This window comes from Ornithodoros turicata, chromosome 3 (assembly GCF_037126465.1).
Source record: "Ornithodoros turicata isolate Travis chromosome 3, ASM3712646v1, whole genome shotgun sequence".
Taxonomy (NCBI): Eukaryota; Metazoa; Arthropoda; class Arachnida; order Ixodida; family Argasidae; genus Ornithodoros; species Ornithodoros turicata.
This window is the reverse complement of record NC_088203.1, coordinates 31,675,579-31,694,449: the sequence shown is the minus strand read 5'-3', so window position 1 is coordinate 31,694,449 and position 18,871 is coordinate 31,675,579. Positions and strand designations below refer to the sequence as shown.

At 44.9% G+C, this 18,871-nt stretch overlaps 1 protein-coding gene across 1 annotated transcript in view; it reads right to left on the bottom strand.

Annotated features, from left to right (window-relative positions):
* Positions 1-6,216, bottom strand: part of LOC135388384 (uncharacterized) — a 31,355-nt gene extending 25,139 nt beyond the window's left edge. The window contains exons 1-2 of the mRNA XM_064617936.1: positions 6,140-6,216; positions 4,420-4,445 (exon numbers count right to left, since the gene is read on the bottom strand). The gene's annotated coding sequence lies outside the window, so the exon portion shown is untranslated. The remainder of the gene's footprint in view (positions 1-4,419; positions 4,446-6,139) is intronic.
* Positions 6,217-18,871: the final 12,655 nt, after the last annotated feature.

Sequence of the window (18,871 nt, the reverse complement as noted above, 5' to 3'; positions counted from 1 at the left end):
CCCAACATACTTTGTCACCCTAAAGACTCTGTGCCCCATATATAACAATCAGGTGTTGTTTACAAGATAAGAGTGTACAGACTGTGACGCATGCTACATAGGGGAAACAGGAAGAAATGAAGCCACCAGGATGAAGGGGCACAAAGCCCAGATCAAGAACCCGCCTGCAGAGAATCGTCGCACCGAACTTGTTGAGCATGTACAAAAAACAGGTCATTCCTTCGATTTTGATAATGTAAAGACCTTGACACGTGAACACAGATGGGGAGTCAGGAAATTCCTTGAGTCATGGCACATTCCTAGTGACAACAATGCTTGTAATCATCATAAGGGGCCTCTACCCCCGAACTGCTACAATGCTTTAAAAGGTTTCCCCTTCTCATGAACAGTTCCTTCACGTTTATTAAAGCTGATGAGGACGCCCGCATAGGCGTCGAAACGTCCTTTTCTTGTTAACGTTTGTTTTTATTTGTTGTGCAAGCCAATGTTACGCAGTATTAAACAAATAAAATAAGTAGAACTTGAGAGCTGCCCAATATACAGATCGTAGGTCGACAAGTTACCCACAAAAAAGAACTCGTTACGAGTTAAATTTTCGTGTGAAAAATGTATTAAGTTGTTCTTCAGCCTGAAATGTAACTCGCAGTTACGGAGTAACTTTAAAAAAAGAACGAGTTACTTCCAAGTTACTTCGGACACAAAATAGCACTACACAGGTGCGGCGCGCGTGAGCAGTTGAGTTAGACCTTGAGTTGCCTGCGGAGGAGTGCAACATGCTTAGATCGCTTTCGTTTATGTACCACAGTTCGAACGCTTTGCATCTTACTCCCTGTGGGCGCACAATGGTTCAGCTTCATTTCGATGGCAGCGGTTCTTACTCGCTGAATAGAATACTGTCATTGATTGAATATCACGTTTTATGGCATAAAATGCCATGAAAAAACCGGAGAGAAAGCAAGAAAATATGTGGACGTGAGTGAAAAGCGAATTAAAAGTAATGGCAAAAGGGCAAGGGTGCAGGCCAGCTGGTACATGGTGAAAAATTGGAACCCGAGCAAGGGACAGAGGAGGGACGGCACGACACGTTCTCGAACACAGCAAACCCTTTCAGAAAGGGTTTGCTGTTTTCGAGAACGTGAATTAAAAGTAACTTGGAACTTAGCTTAAGTTACTTTGGCAAAGTTACCTGAAAAAGAACTTACCAACCAGAACCAGCAAAAGGAAATTAGTTACCTCGGACTCTGATACAGATGCTACATCTGCTGGCGCTAGGCACTGCAAACTATCTTACAACCTCAAAACGAAAATGGGAAGTCTTCCAGCGCATTCCTAGAACACAGTCCTCACATGTGTGGGGAAAGCAGTATAATGAGGTAAAGGCGTTCGTGAAGTGTATACGGCAAAAACTTCGAAGAAACTTGAAAGACTTCTGCCTGGAGGAAAGCAGCCTTCCAAAGAAAGGATTTGTCCCATTTTCTCTATGTCATCAGGTAAGAACCGTACCTGCTGTCAACTTGTGTTTTGCACGTATGGGTATGGCCAACGTTCATGCCGAGCTACGGAGCGTAACTCCTGTCTTTGTTGATTGATATTTGAACTTTGTTTCGTAATTAACCTTATAAACCAGAACCTGACTATCTCAAATGTGATATGAATCCACGAACGAGTGAAACTCCGCTGTCCGCCCAAGCTGCGCATCACGAACCAGTCACGGCAGGTGTGGGCGAAAATCCCGAAAAGGAACTTCAGACATTTCTGAATCGAATTTTTTTTTTCACTGCGCTACAAGAGTTTGTTATGACCAACATGTGTGAGGAATATGAACCACGCCACGAGTGGGCGAATATGGGAAATACGCAAACGAAGTTGCGAGTTTTTGCCTTCCCACCCTTCACTAAACGCGCGTTAGGAAGTACGTCCGGCACTTTCCAACAATCTCTTTTATATGAAGAGACCGTTTAAAGACGAACAACACGATATTACACATGTTAAGCTTCTGGTACTTATAGAAAAGCAGCTACGCGCCGAAAAAGGGCGATTTCTTTGCAAATGATGCTTCTTTGCGATTTTTCATCTGGTCACTTGCAGAACCTAGGACCTCAAAGGTAGAGCAAACTGTACTGCAGCACATAGGCAATAAGCGCGGGAAAAATTAACTGCATGACCTTAATGGTTATGAAGATACAAGGCCTAAAAATTGCGAGGAAGCGCAGTGCTCGAAATGGTCAGCCTAGAAGATGATTTTTTACAAAAACAACTATAAGATATTTTCTGCAATTTCCTCCGCCAATGTACTTCCTATGCACTAGGCTTAAATATATATTGGAACGAAAAAATCTGAGAGGTCGACAGGACTACCTTGCCAGAACCTGCTTGAGATCACCTTGTAATTGTAGGATATGTTCGCTGCGTCTAGGAGTCGCAGTTCCCTTAACGAGCTGAATGAGCGAAATCAGAGCGTCGAACCGAACCGAAGCTAAAAACCGGAATTAACAGTTATGTTTAGCTTGAACTGAACCGGAACCGAACCGATCTAAAAACTTTGGTTACCGGTTCGGGATACCGGTTTGGTTCGTGTTGGTGTGTCCGCCGCCTGTTATCTATTCGATCGTCTGGTGGCGACATTCGTTTTGTGTGACATAATACTCGGGATCTGGGGGTCCACTCGCAGGCGCGGGACATACAAGGTCAAGGGTGAAGGAAGTTGCCCTCTCGCCGCCGCTTATAGAGTGATGCGCCTCCAATTATATGTTAGTGCAACCTAGTGACCCCAAGAAGGCAAGTCTTGAGACTTCGATGCCGCGTTGGAAGATAGCTTTGAGCAATAGTGACTAGTTCATTTGCCATATGAACGTGCGACATAATACAAAAAATAGGTGTGCTCTGACATCCTTTGTTCTGATGTCCTTTGTCCTTGTTCAGATGTCATCCTGACATCTGAAGTACAAGGTACATATTTCATGCTTTAGTCAGCAGTCACACTGACGTTTCACTTTCAGATGACATGTTAACGTTATCTCTATTTTATTTTTCGTTTCTCGCAATTTAAGTCATATCCTTTTGGTCGAAAAACTGAAATAAATGCATGAAATACGTAACTAAGAGATCTTGTACCATATTTAATTGCTACCTATAATGTTCTAGCTTATTTGAACCTCAAACCGATTCCGAACCGGTTTACGGCCTGTGAACCGGTTCATCGAACCGACGTACGTGAACTGCGGAGCTGAACCGGAACCGAACCTTTATGGCCGAACCCGAAACAAGCCGAAAAACGTTTCGGTTCGACGCTCTGAGCGAAATACGTAGCTAAGAGAAACAGTGGCAGACTTACTCCCAAGCTGAAATCGTGAGAACCATTTATTGAAACTCGGGAGCAACGTGAAATTTTAAAGCTCCAACAATGCCGAAATCTTGAAAGTGCTTACCAAACCTTTCCTCTACTTCTGACCAATCTGTTGAAGCATTATAATAAAAAATATTAAGAGCGCGTTAGGAATTTCAAACTGTACACGGGGCAAACGTGCTGTCACATTGTGGGCTTGGGAAAAGGTAACCAGCGGTAGAAAACGGGACGAGAGAAGTAGAAGGAGACACACAGACACAGGTTACCTTTCCCATTACTATATACAAACAGGCCCAAACATTCAACCTCCTACATTGTGGACACGTTACTGGTTCGAATTACGAATCCTTCAGAGGATCCGCTATTGTGAAGCTATGCTGCTCAATGAACATGACAGTTAATAACATTCAGGGAAAGGTAAGGTGGGTAATCTTTCGCGTTTCTGTTACAGGTATCCGTCACTGGCCCAAATTTATTTCCGTTTCAGTTCCCACTGTTGTTTTCGTTTCACTCATGTTTCCGTCTCGCTTTTCGGTACCTCCCCACCCCCTTGTGTTCGTCCTTATTTGTAATTTGTAGTAAGCATTGCGACGGTGACAAAAACGAATACCTCTATTCTATAATATGTATGTTCTGAAATCTATTTTCATTACTTTTTCATCTTAATGATATATGCTTACAAGAGATATTTTTTTAATATACATACGTGGTTTCTTTGAACAACAAATATGAACACTGTTTCCGCTAACGTTACTCAAGCTCGCAATTTTCAAGTCACCATAAGAGCTTTGCCTTTAGTTACTTATGTGCTCCAGTTGGACAGGTTATTTTAGTTCCGCAGTTAATTTTAGTTCGCTTGATGCAGTTTATTCAGGAAATTAGTCTAAATGATACGGTAAAGGATTATAATAATTCGGGTCCTGCAGTACCCGAATTATAAAGGTACATTGTTTTCGTTTTCGTTTCTGTTTCAGGCATTCTTCGTGCGCGATATCCGTTTCTGTTACCTTTCTTTGCTAACGTTATCACGTAACTCATCTGTAAAAAATTTCTAATTGACAAAGGCGACATACCCATGTATTACTGCGCAGGGTGCAGCCTGAAAATAAACGTTCGAGTATGAGAAAGTAACAACATATATTGATTAGATATTACTGGTTCCTGAAGATGGACAGAGCTTCCAGAACTCGCAACGGAACTTGCGCCTAACACCTAAAGGACCACACTTCACAGTCGGCCTCCCCAAACCCTGAATTTCTGCCCAAGATAATTTTCAGTAAACAATATATACAGTGTCCTTGTCCTTAGTAGTTATATATATATATATAACTCTCTCCCATATATAAAGCTTGTTCTTGTCACCAAGCCCCAGTCCCGTCGAAGGCAGCGCTGACTGCCGGCGCTGACTACTGGCTTGCACTGTGGCATTGAGGAGTGCTCGGTCACCCTCCCAGGTGTATATCGCTCGCTGAGTGACCCCTGGTTTGCCAATCCCGAACGATGCGCAGCTACCCAGGGCCGACGAGCCGCAAACACGGCGAAACACGTGTCCCCTGGTGCTGTCGCATCGTTCAATGAGTATCTGTTTCTCTACGTGCAGCCATAGAAGCCATCTTAACTGTAAGTTTGAATTTGAAACACGTCTAGCATCATTTACCTATTTTTTTAATGGCTTTTCCCCCCTCTTTATAATTTACTGGCTTGCACTGTGGCATTGAGGAGTGCTCGGTCACCCTCCCAGGTGTATATCGCTCGCTGAGTGACCCCTGGTTTGCCAATCCCGAACGATGCGCAGCTACCCAGGGCCGACGGGCCGCAAACACGGCGAAACACGTGTCCTCTGGTGCTGTCGCATCGTTCAATGAGTATCTGTTTCTCTACGTGCAGCCATAGAAGCCATCTTAACTGTAAGTTTGAATTTCAAACACGCCTAGCATCATTCACCTATTTTTTTTAATGGCTTTTCCCCCCTCTTTATAATTTACTGGCTTGCACTGTGGCATTGAGGAGTGCTCGGTCACCCTCCCAGGTGTATATCGCTCGCTGAGTGACCCCTGGTTTGCCAATCCCGAACGATGCGATGTAAATCCGAGCTCGAGTTGTGCCAGTCTTGTTTCGCGTTATGGCAGGAAAGGGGCTAGCTGTGCAAGGCATACGTTGTCATGTTATTGACATTGGTATTATATAGGACAGCAGGTTGCGCTAAATGAAATAAGAACTAGAAAAAAGGAGAGGCAGAAAACTAAGGTATAGGGAGTAAGAAAAAGGGAGGAAAGTTATTTATTTACATCTGAAAAGTTAGGGGACACGTCGACGTTGCAGCGGAGGCTCCGCCTTCGTCAGGACGAACGCCTGTCCTGACGAAGGCGGAGCTTCCGCCGGAACGTCGACGTGTTTCATAACATTTCACATGTAAACAAATAACTTGTTTCCCTTTTTCTAACTCCCTATATCTTAGTTTTTTGCCTCTCGTTTTTTCTAGTTCTTATTTCATTTAGCGCAACCTGCTGTCCTATATAATACCAATGTCAGTAACATGACAACGTATGCCTTGCACAGCTAGCCCCTTTCCTGCTATAACGCGAAACAAGACTGACACAACTCGAGCTCGGATTTACATTGGGTCCGTAACATATATGACCTGTGTTTTCTATGTTAACCTCGCTGGAGCATCCGTGCTACGAAAGCATGCAAACGTAGACACGGAAAACTTAAGAACCTTGTGGGAGGTAATTTACTCTGCGTTGTTAAAAACTGAACAACACGAAAAGGATACCAATTGATGTCACTTACCGGCAGTGTTTTCCACGAACGAGAGACGAGAACACTTCTTAAAATGGGTGACGCATAGCCCAAACGCGATTGTCCAGTCTTCTTCTTCTTCCGCACGTGTTTCACGTCCTCCTCTACCTCGGATGCTGCCTAAAATCGCTTCGCGAGAACACCAGCGTGAAACAAAAGTAATTCATAGCAGTCGGAGAAATCCTTTCCTCAACAAGAGTACCAGTTCCCTCTGTGCCTCCATGATTTTACACCACCCCATGAAAGTGAAGTTATCGCAATCGTTATGGCTTGTAGGGAAGTCCCTCACACAATTGGAAATGTCCTGGGTGGTGGGGGGGGGGGGGGGAGAGAGATTTATTGACAGAAAGGAAAAGGAAAAATAAAAGGGGAAAGGTCAGCCAATCAGCACGCCGGCTTGCTATTCCCTAAACAAAAAGAGAAAGAAAACATAAAAAGACATAGATAAACAAAAAAAAAACAAGAAAAAACGAAAATGAGATCCGGCTCACAGGGAACCCAGGAGGCCCGTATCACGTAGAAAGCGGAGCACCGCTTTTGTGACACTCCACTTGGCTAGCTCTCCTGCACGGGGCCAAGGCGACATACCTGGGAAATGTCCTGATCCTGACAAACTCCTTATTGTTTCAACGTTGACATCATCCCCTAGCGTATTGTTCACTGTCTTCTTATGTCTTGTTCCTCCGCATGTAACTGATATTGTTATTCCGTGGGTGCCTGGTCATCATAGACTCTTCCTCAACGAAACAGCTAACAGCTTTGCAAATATGCATTTACCAGTAGAGATACCACAGGTTCGCCCGTCGTATGTCATCCTTATAGAGCGGAAATTAATCCTCACGACGCCATTTTTAACCCTTATTCCGTAGGATTTCATCCTTCTTCTGTAAAATTTATCATCATGCTACAAATTTCAATCATTATGCCGTGGAATTTAATCCTAAATTTGCGGGTTATCTTTTCATGTACTGTTTGCATTACAATGTGATATTATTGACTGTTTATGACTACAACTCTTATGTACAATGCTATGGGGTGGTATGGGACTACCTGCATGATTTATGACCGGCTATGACTATTTCCTTGTTTACAGCTACAAATTGACTTTTATATCTACGACTGTTCTATGCTCTACTATGCGATAGTATGGAACTACCTGCATGATTAACAACCTGTTAGCCCTGTTTCCTTGTTTACAGCTATAAATTGACTTTTGTTGACTTCAACTGTTACATACACCACTATCGTGTAGTACGGGCAACCTGCATGATTTACGACATGTTATGACTATTTCCTTGTTTACAGCTATAAATTGACGTTTTATGAGTACGACTGCTCTATGCTCTACTATGGGATATTATGGGACAACCTGCATGATTTACCACCTGTAATGACTATTTCCTTGTTTAGAGCTATAAATTGACTTTTTGTGACTGACTGCTCTCAATATGGGACTACATGCATGATTTATTACTTGTAGTGACTATTTCCTTGTTTACAGCTATAAATTGATTTGTAATGACTACGACTACTCTATGCACTACACTCTTAAAAATGAACTTCACCGCATAGCACGCTCCTAGCCAACCATCATCTCGAATAATATCGTTATCACCACTGATTTGTTGAAAACGGTAGGCGTACGCCTTTTTTGTGACAATTATGAATAGCATAAGTGTCACAAAAAAGGGGCACGCGTCTCGTTTTCAACAAATCAGGGCAGATAACGGTATCACTCCAGATGATGGTTGGCTAGTACCGTGCTATGCGGTGAAGTTCATTTTTAAGAGTGTATAATAAGATATGTGACAACCTGCAGGATGTATGACCTGTTACGACAATTTCCTTGTTTACAGCGGTAAATCGACTTTTTATGACTATGACTGCTTTGTGCGCTACTTTAGGGCTGTGTGGGACTACCTGCATGATTTATTACCTCTTATGACAATTACCTTGTTTGCAGTACTAAATTGGCATTTTAAGATTACGACTACTCTATGCACTACAATGGGATAGTATGGCACTACACGCATGATTTACGACCTGCTGTGGCTATTTCCTTGTTTACAGCTTGTGGGGATCCGCCCCTGAATCCCACCCGGGGCAGAGCCCGGCCTGTCAGACCTCTACCGCCGTAACACTCAAGAGCATGAAAAGTATACACAAACAGCACCAAAATAACATTTAGGTTGCGTCTACTGAAACAACGAGGGCAGCACCGGCAGGGGGCACTGCTAACGGCATCATGTGCTTGTTTAGTAGACAGGCTTGCCTGTTCGCTGAGAAAAATGGCTTCGAGCGATCGGCGGACGTTGTTTCCGAAACGATTGAAGCAGCTTCTAATTTGACAAACTGCTATGATGGGCGAAGAGATCTGTTTGGGTGGCATATGATGTCTGCATTAATTGTAACAACCGAAATAGAAAGGGAGCCTGAGGATCTTTACCTATTCGTGTACATGTCAGTTTTGCTGAAAGCATATTCCACGCTTTAATGCTCTCCAATTCCGAAGGGTGCGTTCCAAAACCCACTCGAGTCAACTCGGGAGTAGCTCTTTACCCTAAGCGCCGCTCCAAAACCGGGTCGCCTAACGCGATGACGTCACTACCCGCGTTCCAAAACAAGGTGGAGTAACAAGAGAGTTCACTCGATTCAACTCTCCTCCGAAGGCCGGTCAGGGAAGGTTCGCTCGAGTAATGACCGCACGCTTTTGCCGTCTGCTCTTTTCCGCGAAAGCGCGGTATCGAAACCAGCTGAACGTTTGGTTGCCGAAAAGCCTTGACCTCGACGACAGGTTATCAATACACAACTGGACACCGAAATGGCAACACTCTTCCGATGCTGATGGTGCGACATGGTTTCTGAGGACCAGGCGAACACCCAAAGACATGTGAGCCGGCTACATTTCCCAGGACAAAGCAAGTCTCGCTGGTTCGCCATTCTACATGTACGTTGCTTCTCCATTATCTATTTAGTATATGATCACTAACAGCTGCCCTGCAGTGTTTATTTGTTTCACTGCCGTGTAGCCACGTGGTCCTTGTAAAGGCAGAGCTCTATGTGAAACGTTCAAAACTATATTAGGAGCAAGGGCTATTACTGACCAGCATTATTATTATTATTATACTTTTGTGTGCGTGTGTCCGAAATGGGATTTTAAATGGAAGAGTACCTTTCTTCCTTTACCTTCACAGTTGTAAGATGGTTTGTCGGTACGTTCGTATGAACAGGTTTCCGATAAAATATGAACCATAGGAGCAGGCTAGCGGTGGATAAATGCCTGGGTGGAACTTGGATATATTCTGTGCTGTGGAAGGAAGGCTCCGCTGTGTGGTAGAAGTTGACGCCATGCTTAAACTGCTTAAGGCTAAGCGCTTTTGTTGTGTGTCGTATGCTACTGTAACGTCACACACGAAGCAGCAGCTCCCCACCTGCTGCCGGTGCAGCTCAGCGGCGCTGCGGCAACGGCTTGTCTACCAAACCAGCACGGTAGCCGGAAATTAGCCATTCGCTGGCAACAGTGCTGCGCTGGTAGACACAGCCTTATTTTCTTAGATCGTCTTCCTGATCCTGTCCTGCTGTCGTCTTTTCTCCTTCTGTATCCCCTCGACCGTTGCAGCGGCTTTTTATCAGGATCGAGGGAGATGGATGGATGCCTCCTCTTGATAACACGAGCGCCCCCCACAAGCTATAAATAGAGTTTTTATGACTGCGACTTCTCCACGACCTATAATGATAATTGATAATTGGGTGTTTACGTCGCGAGACAACTGAGATCATGAGCGACGCCACAGCGTCGTCCCCAAGGGCGGATCCAGACCCTCGGTTTGGGGGGGGCGGTGTCTTTGATGGAGCGCGTGGTGGGGGAGAGGGAAATCCAATGTATAAACTGACGTTTTGGGGGGGCGATCGCCCAACCGCCCCCCCCCCTTGGATCCGCCACTGGTCGTCCCATGACCTATAATGAATTAGTATAATAGCCCTGTCACATGGGCTAATTTAGTGTCATTTTTGTGTAGTGCACTCATCCCAAGCGAATGTTACTTTCACCTCATGCTTGCTACACGGCTTAAGTAAGTAATGACGATAGATGAGAATGAACGGCGACAAGATTTTTAGACGTGCGCCACAATTCTGTCATAAGAATGATTTTCTTTGATGTAGAAACACTTTCCACGAATATTCTTCCAATATTAAACAGACTGACCTCGAATATGTGCCACAACAAATGTAGCCGCGCTAGATCGCAACACTGCGAAGTTTCTACAGGCTCTTAAAGGTCAGCTCCGGGGGTACCTTGACTTTTTGAAACTGTAACGATATTCTGGAAGCCCATATCGAACTGTGTTTGAAACCACCCTTCATTTCCAGAAAATGGCCCCATATTTTAAACAAGCGTAAATTAACCATACCGAAACACACACGGGGGCCGCCATTTTTATGACGGAATTCGTTTACCTGGTCTATACCGCTGACACAAGTGGTATCGGTGTTCCTCAAGACATCCCTCCCTCTCTACGGGGCATACGGGAATGTAGACAAGCGATGGTGGCAGGGAGCGTCTGCTCGATCGATGTAGGCTACTTGATTGTAGTGTTTTTTCTTTATTTATTTATTTGTGGGATGGTTTGCAAATGCCAAAACACGTTGTTGATACCGCTTAGGATTCGTGCAGTTATGCTGTAACGTTGCCGGCCTGCGGCTAAATGGCGAAGAGCACCACGAACGACACGTATTATAAACCGCGCTGTGCTACGCCTATACACACGAAATATATTTTTGTTGGAATTGTAGTTATCTTTGATAGGGTAAGTCAACTCTTTGCTTAATTGCGAGACTTCTCTCGTATCGTAACCACTGCATCACTTGCTGCTTGCGAAGTCACACACTACGCACATATCTCTCCCTGGAATGCCAGGCGTTTGACGTTCCAGGAACAGTAACTAAGCTTCTTTAAGGGCATTACAATCGTGTGAACGAGTCGTACTTGGCAACAACATGATATCGTATACAGACTGTAGGTGCGTACGTGAGAATTATTCATGAATTACAGCTCTAGCGGCAGATTACTGATGAACGTATTTGCCGAAATTATACTTTGTCGAGAGAGCAAGCACCAGATACAAGAACAAACAAGATACTTACATGAGGGCATACATGGCCTTTGAGAGCTCAAGAGCATGACAAAACGAGATAAGGAAAAAATAAGGGCGTAATACATTGCACAGTATACAAGTACACAGTTAAAGAGTAATTATCGGGCGCATCTTTGCGTCTCACTTCCTCTGATTCACAAGACCAATGCAGTCATGCCACAAAACATTAATCAACCACTACAAACAACGAAGAAGTTCAATTGCTTGCACGCATCATCTGGCTACGTCATTATTACATCTCGATCTGGATGTTGGTTTCAGCTGCCAGGTTACTTCTAGCATCAATGCACATTTCCACACATTCCCCAGACACTGTTGTTTCACACGTAACACAATTTTATTGCCATAAACAAAGATCATAGAACTGCCTGACTGATCTGCATATCGCTCACCACGGATGAAGAAGGACACTGCAACATTAACAAATCCTCGGTGTAGACAAGAGATGTAGACAAGTGTTCTGAGGTCAGTCTTATAGCCAAAATGAGGTCATACTCCACTAGTAACTGAGAGGGGTTGCAACATCATCATCCCACGTAAACGTAAAAGAAGCCTCATTGTACCAGTACCATTGTGTGTTTTGCAACCAAGATGGGAATGGGAAGGTGGGCACCATGAAAACCGAAACTCCTGTAGCTCTAATGTCACAGCCCCGACGGCTACCAATGGGATTGGTTGTGGCTCTAAGGTCTATGGCATCTGTTCGAAGCTTTTTATATCGCGAAATATGGCACGTAACAAAAATATTATTTTTTTTATCAGTATTATGGCGTGGAAAACATGCACCCATGATGTAACAAACCACATCTATGAAAGCGTCCCAACCATTTAATCTTTCCCTGACACTTCATATAGTCCAAATCGCTAAAGATCCTTGAGTACCGTTTACTGTGTGCACAGGAAGCTCTTGTATACTTCCCCCATCCCTGCGCTTCTACAGAAGCCACCGATTAATGGCGAATGAGGTGCCCAAAACCAAAAATCTTAGGTATGAAACTGCTTGTGCACATTCACTGAAGCCCCTCTGTTGTCCACTTGCAGTTAATGCTTCGCAGAGTTGTCAGTGTTTTAGTGACTCATTCACTGTATCTCTTGTGGTGATCTTTTGTAGCCTCTTGCTTCTGATCAGGGTATCATGAACAGCCACCGCACACAGAGATTGAGCACAGCTCCAGTAAGCTCCTGGGTATAGCGTAACATGAAAATTAGCATTATTAGAATGCCTAAACTAGACTGAACAGGCCAGCACAGTCCAGGAACAATGCAATTTCATATTTCGATAGCTTTTTCGCATGCATTCCTCTTGTGTAGATAAAGCATGTGGCACAAAGTCGATTGAAGGCACGTGCACAGCGCTCCCGTAGCGCTTTTGTCCAGGTTATGCCGGACAGCATAGGTACCACATGCCACTCTCTCATGCCCAAAGTATCGCCCGGGCATTCGTGTGGATAGGTGTGCTTATCCTTCTTCAGCTTCATGCTCGCAGCACAGTTGCCGGCATCCAGCGCCAGCATGGATGAGACGAGCGAGAAGAGAACAAGGTACCGCCTTCCAGTGACGCAGTCCAAATGACGCTACCCCTTCTCATCCTCTGCGTTATCTGATTGGAGGACGAACGCCTGGTGAAATCCCGCTATCTAGGTCATCAACTCGAGTTTCCCATATTCGCAGCTTCCGTACGGGTACGAGTCGACGTCATTGTAGAAGTATCGTTTGTCGTTGTACACCATCAGACTTTTTTACCGTTTTAGCTCTTGCAATTTGTTTTTCCCCGGCTAATTTGATGAAGTACATTTTGGCTTTCAAGCATATCACTTCCTACCAGTGCTACCAGTTTCACTTTTGAAGGTACCAAGCCTGCCGCGGTTCCTCTCACTGTACCGCGTATGATCCCGATCGAAGGAAAACAAATATAAATGTTCGTCGGCGACCGCACGTAACTGATCCTCGTAGTCCCTGCAGAATAGGCTGAGGATCAGAGAATCCCCGTCAAAGCAGCAGGCAATCACCGGACAAGTGCGCTTACTCAGCAGGGTAGTACTACTACTCTACTCCGTAGTAGAACGAGTACATGGCTAATTTACTCAGTTCTACAATGGTAAAGCGAATCTGCAGGGGAAAATCGCATTGCACTTTTCTTTTGCTCATTTCGTACATGACGCACTCGGGGAACAAAATTTCCATTCTCACGCATTCCGCACGACTCCAGAGACGACTCATTGTCTCCTCATCCAAGGCTACTCAAATGTCCGCCATATTAAATTTATTTAAAAGCCTTCTTCGAAGACCGCATTATTTGAGATTTTTTAGATATCTTTTTTTCGAACGTCGTGCCCGAGGCAACGCGTTTGGCAACATTGTCCTCGATGAAGGAACACCGGAATGGTACCTGACAAAATTTTAGAATTCCGTGAATTTTCCTCACCTTCATACCTAATCTACAATAGTGTGCTAGCAGCGCTTAGTGAACGACGTACTCGACCTTGTCCTTGGCCGTGAGCAGCAGCTTATTGCTCTTGGTTTAGTGATACAGTATTCTTCGGGGAGCCGTCGCTGGAATGCCGAGAGTCATTCCTTCGGGACGACCGCCTTGTCGGGAGCCAGGGGAAAGTACCGTGTCAGAACGTGGACAGATTTTGGATACTCCAAGCCGCACATGTACACGTACCCCAAGTCCGAATCCGTGGGATGATGCATAAAATCCACGGAGTTAAATCCTCGACCCATTTGAAGTCGCCGGCGGAGAAGTGTTTTATCATACTGAATAGGTAAAGATTTGTCGTCGCTAAGCGCCTCAATGACGTCGTCTACCGGATCAGGCGGACAGGCCGTGCCCGGCCCCTTGTCGTTCACGTCGACCGTCTGGCACCGTACCGTGGACTCTCAACCGGCAACGAGGCACCCCAGAAAGATCAACGCAACAGTGCCAGAGGGGAAGAGAGGGTGTGATGCTGCGAAGACGAAAAAGACGGGCGTGAAAATGGGCGGGCGGTTTCGAACCGTCGCGTGGGCTTGGGCCGAACGAACTTGGGGCGAGCAGAACTCATCTTGGCACAGACCGCGATGGTGTAACAATATGTACACCTTTTCGTTATCAGGGATCACAGTCACTACACAGAGGGTTGTTAGCCCGTGAATGACGTCTGCTCGCCTGACAGAGTCCGCCTGTAACACCCGATTCGTTGGTTCTGTGCATGATCTCGTCAATGATCAACTCCAGTTTTGCCCGCGTGTAATTTAGAGCGCATTGCCATGAATAGGACGCCAGAGATGCAAATGCAAGGAAGCAATTCCAATCCGCCCGTATCTCAGCAAGGACGCCGGAAGTGCTGCATTACGTCTGCATGAGCATCCGTTTTCAAGTACAATGTATTATAATCCCTCAGATTCGAGCATCCAAAATGTTCAAATACTTAAAGCGCGTACTGGTAGTCTTCGTCGCTTATATCCTCCCCGTGAGATGGTTTTGGAAGACAGATTTCGCTGGCAGGGCCAATTCGTCGTACACCGCGATAGAACTAACATGGCTGTACGGGAATACACCTTAACGAAGCAAAATTTCGTAGTCGTCTCGAAATACATGCGTTAGGCATTGGAACACCTCTGCGCACTTCATGGATTTGACGGTTTCCACGAACGCCCCCAGCGACGAATTTAGGTACTGCATGGTATCTCTGAATAGGAAGGTACCAATCTCAAACGAACGAATTTTTTCAATTGAACTGGCCACGATAAAGGGAGGTTATTTCCACACGAGAACGTGAAATTCTCGCCGCAATCCAGCCAAATCGCATGCGAGTGACTTTTCACCGTGCGCGGTCGTTTTTATCTCGTCGTGCACGCGACGTTACAGGGATTGCACAGTGTCGCGGTGTAATTTGCCTTGCCGGCAGTACAACGTTTGAAATGGTCGTGATGCCGGACACAGGGTAGGTCTTGCACGAACTCCCGTTTCCACTGCGCGTAGTGGTTGGGGGCTCTGTGCTCGGCCCGTTGCTCATGATGTAGCACCGTTGCAGTGGCGGAGGCGTTCATGCGATCATCTAGTCTCAGCAGTATAGATCTAGGTCCAACAACGACGTCCTTTTTCTAATCGAATTCTAGGAATTCCTGTTCTAGTCCAATTCTAAGCCAAAATCCACTTTTAAAGCTCAGCTACGCCGATTTTCGAGTGTCACAGAATGGAATGGTACTCACACGATGTGTTCATAAGGGAACACTGATTATGTATGCAAAATAGTTATCCCAAACTCCTCGCGGTTTTCCGAAAAAGTGAATTTTTAGTTTCACTGACATCCCGTCTTGTGGCCCGCAAACCCTGTGTCGACGACACATTCGTGGTCTGCCCGCGCTCCGGCTTGGCATGACTTTTGGCTTGGTTTCTTCCGCCAAGCCGGCCAGTTTCTTCTGCCGAGCCGTCTGCTGCGCAGATTCACATTGGGGAAGTGATAAACAGTTCGCTATTAGGGAGCCAGTATATTTCTGGACTTCACTAAACCCACGAGGAACGTGAGTTTTGCTTCCTTCGACTGCAAAGCATTTGCTAGGCCAGTACAGGTGTGGTTCGTGTTCTGTGCTGCGTGCCGAGAATGCGTGAGCATTTTGCTCCCGTCTGCAAGAACACTTCAGCATGCAGTTCCAGTGTTTCAAACCACAATTTTCATAAAGGCGAAAGAGAAATCTATTGACTGCAACAATCGGTTACAACTTCGACTGTGTGCCACCTTCGAAAGCAGCGATTTGATCAGTTCATCTGGCTCATACGAATGTTACGGAAGCAATGCGCAACTTCTTTCACAAGAAGCCGAAGATGTTTCGTCCGGGATGCTGTGCCAACCTTATCTGCAGCAGGAGATTGCAGGGGCAGGACTGGGCAGCAGAAAAAGGTAAGACGCGTAATGTTAGACAAGTCAGTCATGCGGTGCAAATTGCATCACGTAGAAGAGAAAAATACGCTATCTGTTAGTTACTGCTTCATCCTTTAGAGATTACGCCCCAGCAGGTACAGATTTGGAATTGCCTTATTTGTTAAATGATTTCGCAGGCATTCTGGCACCACCGAAAAGCTTGCACTCCTCGTCTCAACTATCACCGTCTGGGGTTCAAGCTGAAGGCTGTCACCAGTGCCAACCAGACGCCCCTTCAAAGTTCATCTGTTTTTGTTGACGGAACAGTGACATCTGGTACTGAAACATTTCATTTTCCGATTAATCAAGTGCATTCCACCACTTGTGCTCGACTTCTTGTGTTCGTATACCCTTGCTGTTGCTCGCTAGCTTATAGCAACCATGCCTGAGGTGCCAGCGCTTTCAGAGTACATTTAAGCAGTATCATCGTATCATATGCACGGCAGCACATCTTGTGTATTTTGGGTAAGGTATAAATTCAGTGCTGGCTCAGCTGTTGTATTTTGGTCACAAATAAGGTGTTCTTCCAGAGCGCTCAAGGGCAGTTCAAGCAGTTTCATGCGTGCAACAGCACATACTTTTTCTCAGTTTTGACTAAGGTAAATCAAAATCTTCCAGTTGATGTCTTTCGGTCATAAATTATGTTTTTCAAGACATTCAAACAGCATCATGTGTGCAACAGTACATACTTTTTCTCAGGTGAAGTAAGGTAAATCTGTCTGCTGTGGTGTTCTGGCAGTGCAGCAGAAGCTTTTGTTGAATTCAAGTGGTATCATGTATACAGAAACTTGTTTTATGCCTTTCTGTAGCTGCTGTACTAATATTGTGAGTACAGAGACATTACTGCAGAACATATCGGAGCATCTTGTGTGCTATTGTTTCTATCATCTGCAGCAGTATATTGATAATGTTAATTATTCAATGACTTCAGCTAACATTTACGTTCTTACTTCCAGGTAAACCTGTCATGCAGATGCCCTACCCATTGGTATGCATAGTTCAAGATTGTACCGAAACAATCCACCTGGCGCATTATTCTTCAATTGGCATTACTATCACAACACACCACATACTGCATGTCTATGGTGCGTGTACAATGCATCAAACCTATTCTCAGGTACAGGCCAGCTGGTACGCAATTACAACATGAAACAACTGACACAGAGACCGTAAAGTCATGCCTTTTCCTCCGCGCCTCGGGTTTCATGTTATTATCCTCACATGCAAATAAATTTGCCTGTGCTGTGCAGCATGAGCAAAAGCATATATTGTTTGTGGTCACATGACACGGAACACAAATACAGTGAAACCTTCCTATGTTGGACACCCGCGGTGCAGCCGAAGCGTCTCCTACTTATAGAGGTGTCCGAGTTACAGAATATGACGGCAACAAAAAATGGAAGAGATCACAGCTGTGAGAAATGTCCCCCTCCTTCAATTTAAGGTCCTTAGTGGTACCTGGTGGTGGTTCCTGGTAGTGGTACCTCTACCCACTCTTCACTGATAATTATTACTGATTTTAGTATATTGAATTCCGTTCAGATTCTACTCAATGGCATTACCTCTAGAGCTTTTCGAGCAGCAAGGACTTGTCTCTGAAGCGTCAGCCCACTTCTCATAGCTTTGGTGCAGTGTTTGTTCAAAGGCTCTAGACAAACTGAAGACAAGTGCTCACATAAAGAATTACAATGTAGGCTGACAGCACTTGTTTTTTTTTTTTGGACTCTAAAAACTAAAGCAACAAAATGCTGAGACCAGTATAGGGGAAAAAAGGGGCAAAAGTCAAGGCCACTGGCTCATTTTGGGATTTTTGGGGATGGTGCAAAGATGGGCCGATATTGAGGTAATTTGACCAGGGTTTTCTCCGACTTTGCAGGGAAAACCCTATCCTACTTCCAAGATAGGGAGGTGTTCGACATAGAGAATTTCGTCCCCATGTAGTTTCAATGGGAGCCTGCCCGTGCAATGAAATCATGGGGAGTTGTCCGAGGTAGGGAGGTGTCCGACTTTTGAGGTTTTACTGTACTATAGAGCATTCTACATCATGTAATCTAACAGTTGTTCACGTTTGGATATTTTAACCATGGAATTTACCCTGCATGCACCATACCATGTTCAAACACGAACAACTGCTAGAGAGCAGCATGTACTGTTTCCGTATAGCACTTATGGCTTGCGTCCTGTGATCGGAAACAGTGGTGTCTTTTTTCTGCTACAACCAGTAAACTACAATAAAGGTTTAGAAATACTGTGTCATACCATAAAGCACTATGGGAAATGGCAGTTTGAAAAACTGGAGAAGACTGTCATTAGAATGGGGGACATGTTCTACGGTGAAATTTTTTACAGTGTGTGCTGTACCACGTAATGCACTGCAGGTCTACCACAGTATGGTAACGCTCTGAATACTGATTTGCTCAAAAAAGGAATGTGTGCATTTCTTGTACTAACTTCCCCTTATGCAAGGTTGTAGAAAAATGTTTTCAGCTAATGGGGAGGGAGAGGACATCATTCTGGAGTCTCGTTGACCTACAATGTGTCGTGTGTGAAGGTCATTTTGAAGAGTGTAGGTGGTACAAGACTGTGTTCCCACATTCTTGGCAGTGTTGACTAATAACCATAATAAGGTAGAGGGTACATTTGTTGCTTCATATATTTGT